The sequence below is a fragment of the Ursus americanus genome, chromosome 6 (assembly GCF_024610735.1).
Source record: "Ursus americanus isolate L20-20 chromosome 6, mUrsAme1.1.p, whole genome shotgun sequence".
Classification (NCBI taxonomy): domain Eukaryota; kingdom Metazoa; phylum Chordata; class Mammalia; order Carnivora; family Ursidae; genus Ursus; species Ursus americanus.
The window spans coordinates 52,485,787-52,500,040 of record NC_142132.1 but is presented as its reverse complement, the minus strand read 5'-3'; the positions used below and the strand labels follow the sequence as shown (position 1 = coordinate 52,500,040).

Sequence of the window (14,254 nt, the reverse complement as noted above, 5' to 3'; positions counted from 1 at the left end):
AAATATTGTTTCACTAGTAATCAAAGAAATGAAAACTAAAACAATAATTAAATGTCCATTTTCACTTAGGAACTTAGTAAATATTTTAAACAATCAGATCAAATAAGTCAGAGTACTTTCATATATCACTAGTTTTGATAAACCCATAAGCCTTCAAAATGTTCCTATTCTTTTACCCAGTAATTGTACATCCCCACATCTGTAAATTTGTCTGGGGAAATAAGACTAATGCTCAAACCAAGTGATTCTGCTAAATATGAGGTCTTACTGTGTTATGCAAAACAACTTCGTGAAAACATTATAAATAAAAAAGATTGAGCTTTGAAAAAAAAAGCCAATGGGGGAGAATGGGAGATGAAGAATGAGTATATTTAAGGAATAGGAAAAAAGAACAGTTTTGGAACCATTTAGAATCAGTGAAGTTGAAAGATTTGAGGAAAATTGGAGATGGAAGATGTATTTTTCATAGTCTCCTTTGTCATTTCCACGTTTTTGTTGTTTTAATTGCCATATTTGTAATTAATATACATATTTTTATTACTGCTTTCCTGAAAAATGAATCACTAAATGCTGTGGGCTTTTTCATTGTGAGAATATATATATATATAAAATACACACACACACATATATATATAAAATACATACACACACATATGTATGAATACACTTCCCCCCAAATTGTCTCACTCACTCTGTTATCCTCGATAACCCATTTATATTACATTCCTTGGATTCCAGCTTCCTTCTCTGTAAAATAAAAATGACAAAACTAAACTGTGTTGTTTTTCTAGCTGTCTCATAGGAATAATTAGATAGTGTCTTTAGTGTCCTTGATGTTTCTTTTTTACAAGGCCTAACAAAATATAAGATTCTTAATACAGGAAAGTTTTGCAAATATGCAGTCGCTGGCATTGACTAGTCCCCATTTTCTCCTGATCCCTTATAATATCAGATAAACAAATAAGCCGTCCAAAGCTGTTAATCTCCTCTGTTAACAGTTTGTAATTTGCTCCAGGTGTATTCTATTAAGGCATCCATTGACCGTAGATGCTAATCTTTTTCAGCAATTCCTAGTTTGGTCAATCATTAAGGCCTTTCTTTCCCTATGTGGAATTTCCTTGTGTGTCTTTCTCCTACTACAATTTCCTCAGCCCCCAACCCTCCCTCACTAGAACAGGGAAAACCTCTTGCACAATCATACTATAATACTCTGTGTGCAGTCCCCGTACCTGTGTGTATGTACAAAATATATAACAGTTTGCTCATCCCCTATCATTGCCTTCAAAGCTGGCATGACTAAATTTACACTTACAGATTTAACCAGCCCTGGGGCAGGAAAGGAAGGGTGGGGGGAGATCCCTCATTTGCAGTATTTGCCAATTTCTGTTTTGTAGATACTCAGACCATGGCCAATTTAGAGCGACTGACATAACATCACTGAGCACAGAGTTGGGAAGAGATGTACCATAGCCCGCCATTGTACAGTATTTCTATCATATGGATAGAACACACACAAATAACCTCAAGGGCGCAGATAATAGTAAAATGTAGTAAAATAATTAGGAAGTGATGAATTTTAGGTACTTTTACCTTTGTTTTTAATTACCAGCTGTAAGTGTATATAACAAGTTTAAAAAACAACTGTGTTTAACACCTGACTTGCAGTATCTCAAAAATTAGCAGTTGGTTCTTGCTAGCTAGTACAAGTTAGCTTTAGCATGTCAATGATTTTAACCTCGTCCCAGAGTCTAGAACCAAGCCCTAGTTGAGTAACTCCAACGAGTCACTCCTGTATCTAGAGCAACTCTGATCTCAAATACACAGAAACTAGATTCAAATTAGATTATTGGTATTCACTGAACATTCCCACGTGTTTGGCATTGTTTTAGGGCCATGAGGACACAAAGAAGGTTAAGACTCCTCCCACATTCTTCCCTATATCAATAAAGAGCATCTCCATTTTCCAGTTTTTCAGGACAAAAATCTGGGTGTCATCTTTGACTCCTCTCTTTCTCTCCCTTCTTATTTCAAGTCTATTAGCATATCCTGAGGGCTCTACCTTCAGAATCACTTCTGATCACTTCTCACTTTAGCATAATAGCCTGTCTGAGCTCCTATTCTTTCTTCCCTGGATTATTGGAATAGCGTCCTAAATGGTCTTGCTTCCATATTTGCCCCCTTATGGTCCAGTTTCAAAACAATAGTCAGATGCAACCTTTTAAGATAGAAGTCATGTTGTGCTTTTTCTCTGCTCACTATTCTCTGATAATTTCTCATCTCACTCAAAGTAAAGCCAGATGCCTCGCAAATGATCTTCAGGGCCCAACATAATTGGTGTCTCTCTTACTACTTTTCTTTTCTTTTTTTTTAAGATTTTATTTATTTATTTGACAGGGAGGGACAGCCAGCCAGAGAGGGAACACAAGCAAGGGGAGTCGGAGAGGAAGAAGCAGGCTCCCAGCGGAGGAGCCTGATGCGGGGTTTGATCCCAGAACGCCGGGATCACGCCCTGAGCCGAAGGCAGACACTTAATGACTGAGCCACCCAGGCGCCCCTCTCTTACTACTTTTCTGACATCATCCACTACTCTTCCCTTTGCCTCACTCTGCTCCAAAATGGCTTCCTGGCTTTTCCTCAAATGTGCTGGGCAGGATCCTGCCTCAAGTTCTTTGCATTTGCTCTATTCACTACCTAGAACACTCTTCCATTGATATCTGCATGACTGTCTCCTTCCCTCTTGCCAAGTTCAAGTCTTTGCTTATATGCCATCTTCTCAGTGAGGCTTTCTCTATCACTCTGTTTAAAATTGTAACCCTACTTCCCATGCCCAGAAATTCCCCACTTAAATTTTCTCCGTAAACTTATTTCTATTGACAAACTATGTATTTTACTTATTTGTTTATTGTCTGCCCTCCCCCCACACCCCAACCAGCTACACAAGTTCAGTGAACTTTGTTCTGTTCACTGCTTATTTCCAAGTGTCTAAAATAGTGTCTAGCATATATAGGTGCTTAATATATATTTATTGAATGAACGAATGATCTCAAAGAGTTTTATAGGTTTTCTGTGTGTATCTTTTGTAACCAAAGTAACTGGATTTCCTGCCTTTGGATTCCGGTTTCCTAGTGACTAATCCCCAATACTTGTTGCTAGGCACATGCAGTTCTGACTTGCCTATTCCTATATTCCTTGCCTATTCTCTGTCAGTTAGCAGCTCAATTTTACATCTGGGGTCCTCCTTGGCTGCAAATTTTGGTACATACGTTCCTCTATTCCTTTTACCCTATAAATTGATCTTTCAGTTTCAGACCTGTCTTTGAATTATTACAATTTCATGTCTCAGTCTAAGAATTTTTTCCCTCACTGTCTGAGCTTTGGATCTGTTAGTATTCTGTGACAAAGAGATTGTGTAACAGCCTTTCCAGCAGAGATGACCTCCCAATGAGAACATGCCCCTTGAGAAGGATCTTCTCCCTCCCATTCCAGAAGAGGAGAAGAGGAAACACAAGAAGAAACGCCTGGTGCAGAGCCCGATTCCTACTTCATGGTCATGGAATGCCCAGGATGCTATAAAATCACCACCATCGTTAGCCACGCACAAACAGTAGTTTGTGTGTTGGCTTCTCCACTGTCCTCTGCCAGGCTACAAGAGGAAAAGCAACGCTTAGAGAAGGATGCTCCTTCAGGTGGAAGTAGCACTAAAAGCATCCTGAATCAAGATGAGTGGGAAACCATCCCAATTAACACATTTTGAATACAACAGCAAAAGAGAGAGAGAGAGAGAGAGATGGTAAAACAAAGTATATTACCATCACAGCCCTCAAAAATTAAAATGGGCATTGTAAGGATAATCATTCTTTTAGCAATTAGACAGGATATACTTATTATCTATCAATGCTCCTATTATCTACGCGAGATAGGCGAATATTCCAATAACATTCTTAGGTCTGACACATGCAAAACCAAGATTAGAAGCTATCTGTCAACTACCTACATGCTTTTCTCAGATATTTTACAAAAACCCTGGAATAACTAGGATCAGCTGAGTGGTAGCCTCATTTTTGAGCTGGTATTTGCTACCTAGACAACATGGCAATAGACAGCTCTGAATGAACAAGCTGTCTCTTTCAAGTTAAGATGGTTAGGGTGAGGGGTGCCTGGGTGGCTCAGTTGGTTAAAGCATCTGCCTTCTCATGATCTCAGGGTCCTGGGATCGAGCCCCACAGGGGAGGCTGCTGCTCCCCCGACTTGGCTTTTCTCTCTCTCTCAAATAAATAAATAAAATCTAAAAAAAAAAAGGTGATTAGGGTGATAATTTGAATCAGAAGAATTTTTAACAGCCAACAATCACAAATTTTGTGAAATAATTTTGTTTTCTTAAAGCATAATCTTCGTGACCCGTTTTATTTCTGCAAAGGTCTGCAAAGAATAACAGTATACATGGTAATCTTTTCCAAATAGAATTGATATGGTGCAAACTCAGGGAGCACTAAGTACCTGAAAACGCAAGTTGAAATATAAAAAAGATTTTCTCCTTACGTAGCAACAGCCCAGAGAGAACAAAATCTTTTACAGCGTCAATACCATTTCCATTACTGCATTTCTATGAGGGAACTGGTGGGAAAAGAGGAACAAATAATTTATCATGTCTTCACGGATAAAGAAACCGAGGCGCCAAGTTAGCCAATTTCTTGCCTGAGACCACAACGGTACACCAATTGCAGAAATAAGACCGCTGCATTGTCTTAGTTGTTAGCTTACAGAGTGGTTTTTCTAAATCTTTCTGCATCGCTAATATAATTGAGATTCCGAGTAATAATAGAGGATGGTCAGGGCAAAGAAACGGTAATGAGCCAGAGCTAGAACTGAAAATAGAGTCCAAGTCTTCTAACTCTTTGTCCATTGATCCTGCCATTATGCTGCAGGACTGAATTACTGAACTTCATCAAAAAGTGGCAACCTAATGCCATTAGAGACAAACCAGCATGAGTTCGGTTAACTTTTCATTATAGATGAACAGAATAATTCATATTTTGGCTTGCCTAAGGGAAAAAATATCTCAAATTGGAATTCTTTTCTGGACATTGTCATTTCTTCTGTTATTTGAGTATTTACTTGTGTGATATAAAAAGGTTCTTGGTTGACTGAAGTTCATTAGGCATCAGAAAAAAACATCGTAAGTTAGAAACAATCATCTCTGCTTAAAGAAGGTATGAATCAGCAAGCTGGAAACCTCAGTTTTTCATATAGTTGGCTAGTCCACTGTGTCAGTCTAAGGGGTAATGTGGTCCATTCTAAGCTCCGAGAATAGGCCAGGGGAAGAGAGAAAAAAATAGAAATGGGGGCGAGGGGTGTCATCTTTTGTCTTACATTTAAGACATCTGCTGTTCGGGGCGCCTGGGTGGCACAGCGGTTAGGCGTCTGCCTTGGGCTCAGGGCGTGATCCCGGCGTTCTGGGATCGAGCCCCACATCAGGCTCCTCCGCTATGAGCCTGCTTCTTCCTCTCCCACTCCCCCTGCTTGTGTTCCCTCTCTCGCTGGCTGTCTCTATCTCTGTCAAATAAATAAATAAATAAATAAATAAATAAAATCTTTAAAAAAAAAAAAGACATCTGCTGTTCAACCTTGTAAAACTGAATGAGACCAGTCATAATTCAGAAGTCAAAAAACTTTTCATTAAATAAAAAAGATTCTAAGAAAATGCAATACAGTGGGATGAATTCTCATTATATAAGCTGACACATGATACTCTTCTCATGTATTTACATGAGGACGTGGGCATTTTGCCCTGTTGGAAGGGATGTAAAGCTCACACAGACTTCCTCAATGGTGAAACTCTTTATATAAATCAGAACGCCAGGAAGGTAGGTGCAAAGAAAGAAACAAAGATCTTATTTCTTCATAAGTCTTAGTTTTCTAAAACAAATTGGCAGGTAAAGAGACATCTTTGGGGTTACTTAGTGTCTCTTGGTGTCTCCCATGTATACAGGAGGTATACATGTTATTAAATATCTGTTGGGGGTTTTTTTCCTGTTAAAAGGAAAGAAAAAAAAGAAACATATTTAACATAATATTTCTGGTTTTAATTAAACTGACTTTTTTAAAGGGTGCCACTTAGCTTCATGTGCATTATTATTTTTTAACCTTTATAAAAACCCAGAGAGGAGAATATTATTTTACAGATGAGAAAGCAGAGGTTAAGTATCTTACCCACAGATTGCATTGTAGTTAGACCTGGGTTTAAAATGTAGTTCTTGGAGTGCCTGGGTGGCTCAGTTGGTTAAGTGTCTGCCTTCGGTTCAGGTAATGATCCTGGGGTCCTGGGACAGCGCTCAGCAGGGAGCCTGCTTCTTCCTCTCCTGCTCCTCCTGCTTGTGCTTTCTCTCTGTGTCAAATAAGTAAATGAAATATTAAAAAAAAATAAAATAAAATTTAGTTATCCGAAACCACTTCCAATACCTTTTCTATATGTCACAGAAGTCTACGGCAATATTTTTATTTTTTACCTTTGAGGATTTCTAGATAAACCTTAGGCTACTTGATGACTTTTTGAGAAATGGATGCAGGAATATTTGTTTTGCATACCTATTTTTCTCATATATTTCCTCAGCAAAGTATAGACATTAGACATCAGATTTGGCTCTTTTTGTTGCAAGAAGGTAGAAATGCACTTCCTCAAAAGTCTGGTCACCATACGCCTATTCGTTTTGGGTTCACTAAGGGAACTACAAGTGAACTTACTGGTTGTAGGCAGAGTCCTAAGCGAGAGCTATGAATGACTTACTGTAAATAGAAGATTTCCTCTACTTTGTAAAACAAGGTAGAGGACGCTAATGAATAAACTGCATTTTGATATTGGCATAGCCTAACGTTAGGTATTAGATAGGCTTTAAAATGTTAGAGACAAACTGAGGGTTGCTGAAGGGGAGGGGGTGGAGGAATGGGGTAACTGGGTGATGGACATCGGGGAGGGTATGTGATGTAATGAGTCCTGGGTATTATATAAGACTGATGAATCACAGATCTGTACCCCTGAAACAAATAATACATTATATGTTAATTAATTGAATTTAAATTTAAAAATAAATACATTAAATAAATAAATAAAATGTTAGAGGAAAAGCAAACAAGTATTATTTTCAATTTACTTACTCCCTAGAAAGGGTGTAATTACTAGCATTTGCTGACTACCACCAATTTACAAGTTGTTACACTAAACGTAGATTCTAACTCAACCCTACCTGCGGAATATTGTTTTAGTAATCTGGTGAAGAAATTATCAAAATCATTAATGATTAATTCCTATGGATCTATCTGTATCTAGAGAACTTCAGGTGAAACCTCTTCCTTCTTTAATCATTCAACGAAAATTTGAGTTTATTATACACCAAGCTCAGTGTTAGGCACTATGGTGCCCTCTCCACAGTGAAAGATCAATATTGTTCAATGATGATTCACTAATGATTGAGCGAGTGAAGGAAACACAAGAAGTCAAATACATGGCATTTACCCAAAATGCTATCATGCTAATCATCTAGTATACTGAAACATACCAAAGAAATTAATGTATCAGTGGAATTATTTAAAAAACACAAAATGTCCTTTATATTGCTGTTTTTATCATGACACTGACCCCTAAGGCCTCAGCGGGATTACTTTGGAGCTAATAGTATAAGATACTACAGGATTGTCTCTGAGATCTTTATCATGTACTGAGCTGTTCCATTTATCAGAGGAGATAATATAGAGGAACAAGTATGGGGTAGAAGATATCCTGGATTCATATCTTGGCTCCACTACTTTAGCCAGGAGATCTTTAGCAAGTAGCCTCTAATGTTGTTATTTTTCTCATCTGAAAAATGAGAGCTTGTATAGTATTTTCCTCAAAGGGATGCGGTGAGGATTAAGCAAGATGTTATAGTGTAATGTCTATTACAGCACCCGGCATAACACTTTGCTGTTAGCTAGTACTCAATACTTTCTTAAAGATTTTATTTATTTATTCGAGAGAGAGAGAGAGATAGAGCATGAGCGAGAGAGAAGCAGGCTTCCTACGGAGCAGGAAGCCCGATGTGGGGCTTGATCCCAGGACCCTGAGATGACGACTTGAACCAAAGGCAGATGCTTAACCCACTGAGCCCCCCCAGGTGCTCCACCAGTACTCAATCTTATCGTTAACAGTATTTTTTTTTCTTTCTTTCAGATTTTAAAAAAATACTTTAAAATTTAGACTTAATTAACCTTCTTATGACCTTGTCAAAGGGCCTGTTTCCATATGCTGCCTGCCAGATGGCCCACTTACAAATGAGAAACCTGTGTGCTTACCTGTGTTAAATTAGACCCTTGAGGTCAATGCAGTGTAGTCAAGGATAGGGTTGGCATAACTGAAAATGTACAAGTATGTAAACTCTAGGAAGCAGTTTTCTGCGAAGAGGTGTGGTTCAGTGAGACAAAGCTAAGCATGAATCAGACAGACCCAGCTTGACTCAACTCCTCACACCGTACTTAGCCTCTGAACGGTATCTTCATTGTGTGCCTGAGGGAAATTACTTAAATTCTTTGGGCCGTTGTATTTCTCATCTGTAAAGTTGGGAAAATAATACCTAACTCACTGAGTTTTTTGTGATGACTGACTGCCCAGAGTAAGACCTCAGGAAATTCACTGAGGGCTGTGGCCAGGCGTTGTGAAGGTGCTCCATCAGCCACTCCATCTCTGTACCACTTTCTTTTCATTTCTTCTCACCTCTCAAGGGGCTCAGTGACTTCATATGGCCATGACCTGTCCCTTCAGCTTCCACTGTAACCTGTCTCACCTCTCTCAGGTCATCCAATGCCATTCAGTTCTGCCATGAAAATCCTAATCTCTCCAGAGTTCTGCTCCTCCAGGACTTCTCCACGAGATGAGTGCTAATTGCATAAACTAATTCTAGCTAAGGAATCGACAAGACCTTCCTTTAGTTATGCTGTCCATTGGCATTTTAACAGAGGTTTCCAGTGTTTCAACCCAAAGGAGCAAACACTGTGAGAGTTTGAAGTACCAAGGCAAAGGTCACGTAGTGCAGTTCGAAACAGGGGACTTTTCAGCACAGCACATAGTAGCTGCCTGTCTGCTAATGTATCAAACTAGAGGTGGCCTTGAATACAAACCAGGAAGCGGAAGCTGTGTACATTTAATGAACAAGCCTGCCTGTCTCACATCAGCCAGTCCATTTAAAGAGTCAGTAAGAACTTTGGACCCTATACCAATACCCACCTCTGAAGGAAGAGAATGTGGGAGGGGCAGATTTTGTGGTAAAAAAAATTGCCTTGAGTGTCAGGAAACTTGGATTATAGTTCTGCCTCTACCACTAAATAGCTTTGTGAGGGGCACCTGGCTGGCTTAGTCAGAAGAGCATGGGACTATCTGTCTCAGGGTCATGAGTTTGAACCCCACATTAGGTGTAGAGATTATTTAAAAACAAAAACCAAAAAACCTTTAAAATAAATAAAATGTCCTCTTCCTTGGGGAAAAAATAACTTTGTGGCTTTGGACAAGTCAGGTATGTGCTTAGGCTTCAACGTCACCGTGGACTGAGACTGCATTAGAGAACCTGTGAAATCTTTTTCAGGTGTAACCTTCTATGTGGCTTTTCCCCCTATTGCATTCCTATTTAGCCTGGAGGGAAAGGCAAAGCTGAATAGCTTCAACAGTATGACTTTGAGGGGCACCTGGGTGGCTCCTGGGATCAGGCCCTGCATCAGTCTTCCCGCTCAGGGGGAAGTCTGCTTCTCCTGCTCCCCTTGCCCCTCTCCACTGCTCATGCTCTCTCTCTCATACTCTCTCTCAAATAAATAAATAAAATCTTTTTTAAAAAGTATGATATTGAACTGCGTATTGAGGGGTGACTGTGTGGCTCAGTCAGTTAAACATCTGCCTTTGACTTAGGTCCTGGGATCGAGCCCCACATCGGGCTGCCTGTCTCCCTCTGCTTGTCCCCTCCACTTGTGCTCTCTCACTCTCTCTCTCAAATAAATAAAAATAAAATCTTAAAAAAAAAAAAAAAGCATATATCAAGAGTGCTGGCTTCCAGAGAGATTACATTAAGAGTTAAGAGTGTGGAGTGTGGAGTGTGGAGTTAAGAGTCCTTCATTCCAGTGTTTGGGTACTGGGTTAGTATAAATTACTTAAGCTCAATTTCCTCATCTGTAAAACAGGAATACTAATACTTAGTCATAATGTTAGTGAGAGGATTAAATGAGCTAATACATATTAAAACACTCAGAACTAGTAGGTCCTCAGTACTTACTTCTCTGGGTAATTACCTCTCTGTAATTTTATTTTTTTGGTCCAATCAGAGACTAGGACTAAATTATTTCCAAGGTGTTTCTATTTCTGTCTTTCAATCTCTATCTTTTCATTTGTAATAGAAATGTGTGTTTTAGTAATTTGGCCAGTTTTGAATTTAATAGCTCAGTTATCCCTCCCATGTGCACAGAGTAGTTTCCCAGAAAGATCTCCAAGTCCGAACTACTCCCATAGCGTAGGACGATCAGGGCCGGTGACTAGGATATAAGAGTTGTACAGTTTCAATCCGAAAACCCTTGCTCCTGTACTTCCACTCCTGATAACATGAAAAACTACATCTGTAGATATCTAGGTCCCAGGCCACATGACAGTCCTAGGAGTCATCATTATTCCCATATTGATAAAGTGCAGCAGCCACTTGGACCCCAAGATATTTGTCTTACATCACATTCACCCATAGGTGATAATTTGGTTAAATATGAATATACTGCATGCCATAGATTTCTAATATCATGTTTCTTTTTTTTTTTAAGATTTAATTAATTTATTTGACAGAGAGAGAACACACAAGCAGGAGGAGCGGCAGGCAGAGGGAGAAGGAGAAGCAGGCTTCCCACTGAGCAGGGAGCCCGATGTGGGGCTTGATCCCAGGACACTGAGATCATGACCCGAGTGGAAGGCAGATGTTTAACCAACTGAGCCACCCAGGCGCCCTCTAGCATCATGTTTCTTTCTTTCTTGTTTTTTTAAAAGATTTTATTTACTTATTTGACAGAGAGAGAGACAGCCAGCAAGAAAGGGAACACAAGCAGGGGGAGTGGGAGAGGAAAAAGCAGGCTTCCAGCGGAGAAGCCCGATGTGGGGCTCGATCCCAGGACTCCAGGATCATGCCCTGAGCCGAAGGCAGACACTCAATGACTGAGCTACCCAGGCACCCCTAGCATCGTGTTTCTTATTGATGAAGAGTTCAGCACTGCTTTCAAGCCCAAAGACTTGATCACAACGATTCTTCAATCCTACATTTGACAGTCTTCTTCCTGGATCACTTCTGGGATCAATTCTATATCAGTCAGCAGACAAAAACCACACCAGTTACTTGAGAAGAGATAATTTAATATAAATAATTGTTAACTAAGGGTAAAGATGTTAAGTAACTAACTGCAAGGGTAAAATGAAAACTTGAAAGACTCATGGGGTAGCAACTGCAGGAAGCAGTTACAATCCCTCCAGCTAAGAGAACAAAAGACAATGATTAGAATTATTATTAAAACTAGAGAAGGGGACTTTATTAACAATTCTTTATATTAAATTGTCTCTTCAAGTAATTGGTGTGGTTTCTGTCTCCTGACTGTACTATGACCGAACAGTGGTTGTGCCAATTTATACTCTCACCAGCAACATATGAAAGTTGGGATTGCTACATGTCTTTGCCAAAACTTGGTGTTTTTCATCTTTTTCGTTTTGACTATGTTGCTGGGCTTCAAGTGCTGTATTGCATTGTGGTTTTTAATTTGCATTTTCTTCATGGGGAATGAAGTGAAGCACGTCTCCATTTGTTTATTAGTTATTTGGATCTCATCTTTTTGTGAATTATCTGTTCAAGTTTTTTGCCCATTTTTTCTATTGGGTTGCTGCCTTTTTCCTACTGATTTGTGAGAGCTATTTGTGTATTTTGGACATGAATTCATGTCAATATCGTCGCAGCTCTCTGTCAATATGCCTAGGCAGCATTATCAGTACAGATGTTCTTCCTTTGATTAAATGGCCCTAGGGACTGAATTACCTCAACAAACATTAAGAACAGTGGAATGGAGGCACTATAACTTTCTCTATTGTGAGAAGAAAGGAATATCTATTTCACTTATGTATTTATTCATTGATCCACAAATCCCTTTGAACATATGATTTTAGACCATTAATTATGAGCAAGGAACTATGCCAAGTATGTGAATTTGCTTCTTTCTGAAGTATTAGAACTCAGCTTGGGAAATTACGCATATTGTCATTGTAATAACATAAGAATCTTGCAGTAAATTAAAAAAAATTCTTCCGGGATCCAGGACATTTTTGAAAACTGAACAACTCATAGCCACTAACTACCTGAGGTCAGTGAACATCAATACTGAATACTTTTTGAAAAAGTGAATATCAATACTAAATACTGAAAAAGTCCTGTGCAAATGTTAAAAATGCCTTCTAGATTTTATTAAGACTCCCGTTTTTATTCATTCATTCATTCATTCATTCACTCAAATCAAATATTTGTTAAGCATGTATTACAGAAAAACATTAAATGGAAACTAATTTATTAGATCTGCTTTTCTTCCACACACTCATCCTGGATCGTTTCAACCACTCCTATGGCTTTATTTACCAACTATCTATATGCTGATGACCCCTATATTTATTTCTACAGTCTATTCATCAGGCTCAAATAACCAACTATCCAATGAGTATTGTTGCTTAGATGTCTCAAGGCACCTGTCATACAATATTTTCTTTTCCTTTCGTTTCTTTTCTTTTTTCCTATTTATTTATTTATTTATTTATTTATTTATTTTAGAGGGAGAGAGCATGTGCAGGTGCACACGTGTGTTGGGGAGCAGTTGAGGGAGGGAATCCCCCAGACTCCCTGCTGCGTGCTAAGCCTGATGTCTGCCTGGATCCCATGACCCATGAAATTATGACCCAAGCCAAACCAAAAGGCAGGTGCTCAACTGACTGAGCCACCCAGGCACCCCTGTCATACATTTTCAAAACTGAGGTCATCATCTTCCCCCAACAAATCTTTTCTGTGTTTCCTCTTTCAGTGTACAGCACCAATATCCACCCAAGTTGCCCACGTGAGACAGTTAGAAATCTCCCTTGATAGCTTACTCTCTTTCATTTCTCCCACCCCCAAATATACTATCAATTACCAATACCTTTTAATTCAACTTCTCACATACAATCTCTCTCAAATTAGTCTATATTTTCCCATGGCCAATACTATAAGCCATATTGCTGGCATTTCTTGCCTAGATCTCCTAATTTATTTTCTTGCCTTTAGTCTCTCTGATCTCCAATCTATTCTCTAATCTCTCCTATTTCTAAAATCCTTTAAGACTTAACCTTTATTCTTTGGATAAAGTCCAAATTCCCTAATATGGTTTATAAGATGCTATGTAACTGATTCCTGCTGCCTCTCTGGTATCATATCTCACTACTCTCTGTCTGTCATTTACTCCCACTAATCTGTCAGATCTCACCAAAGGGATCCCCTGAGATCCCTTCCCAGATCCTCAAAAAATAGGTAAAATGCCCTCCTACAATACTCTCCTATTCCCCTATCTCTTATTATATGATAATACGGTAAGCTTGTGAGGCCAGATCTTTTTGTTTGTTTTCTTGTTTGTTAGCTGTGGTAACTGAGCCAACAAATCAACTGATTTATTGAAATAATGAATGGATTTCTTGGAACTCAGGGATAGCCATTATTATAGTTAGAATACTGTATTACAATAAGTTCATTTATTAAATTTAAGAAATATTTCAGATCCTTTAAGGTAAGGAGATATTTGGGTATAAGTAGTTACAACTAACACACTTGGAATTTTGCATAAGCCAAAGTCCGTCTTACTTATTGAGATGATTTTCATGAGCTATTGTTTGTGATGACCATGTGTTGCAAATTTATTTGCTGGGGCACCTGGAGCTCAGTAGTTAAGCATCTACCTTTGGCTCAGGTCATGATCCTGGGGTTCTGAGATTGAGCCCCGTGTCAGGCTCCCTGCTCGGCTGGAGGCCTGCTTCTTCCTCTCCTGTTCCCCGTCTGCTTGTGTTCCCTCTGTCACTGTCTCATTCTCTGTCAAATAAATAAATAAATAAATAAATAAATAAAATCCTTTAAAAAAATTGTATTTGCCAAGATGGAACAAAGTTTGCAAATTACAGTCCTAAAGAATGCATTCCAGGAAATGACTAACTAGG

At 38.9% G+C, this 14,254-nt stretch overlaps 1 pseudogene; it reads left to right on the top strand.

Moving 5' to 3' along the window:
- Window positions 1-3,449: 3,449 nt before the first annotated feature.
- LOC123783082 (small ribosomal subunit protein eS27 pseudogene) lies at window positions 3,450-3,696 on the top strand (annotated as a pseudogene).
- Window positions 3,697-14,254: the final 10,558 nt, after the last annotated feature.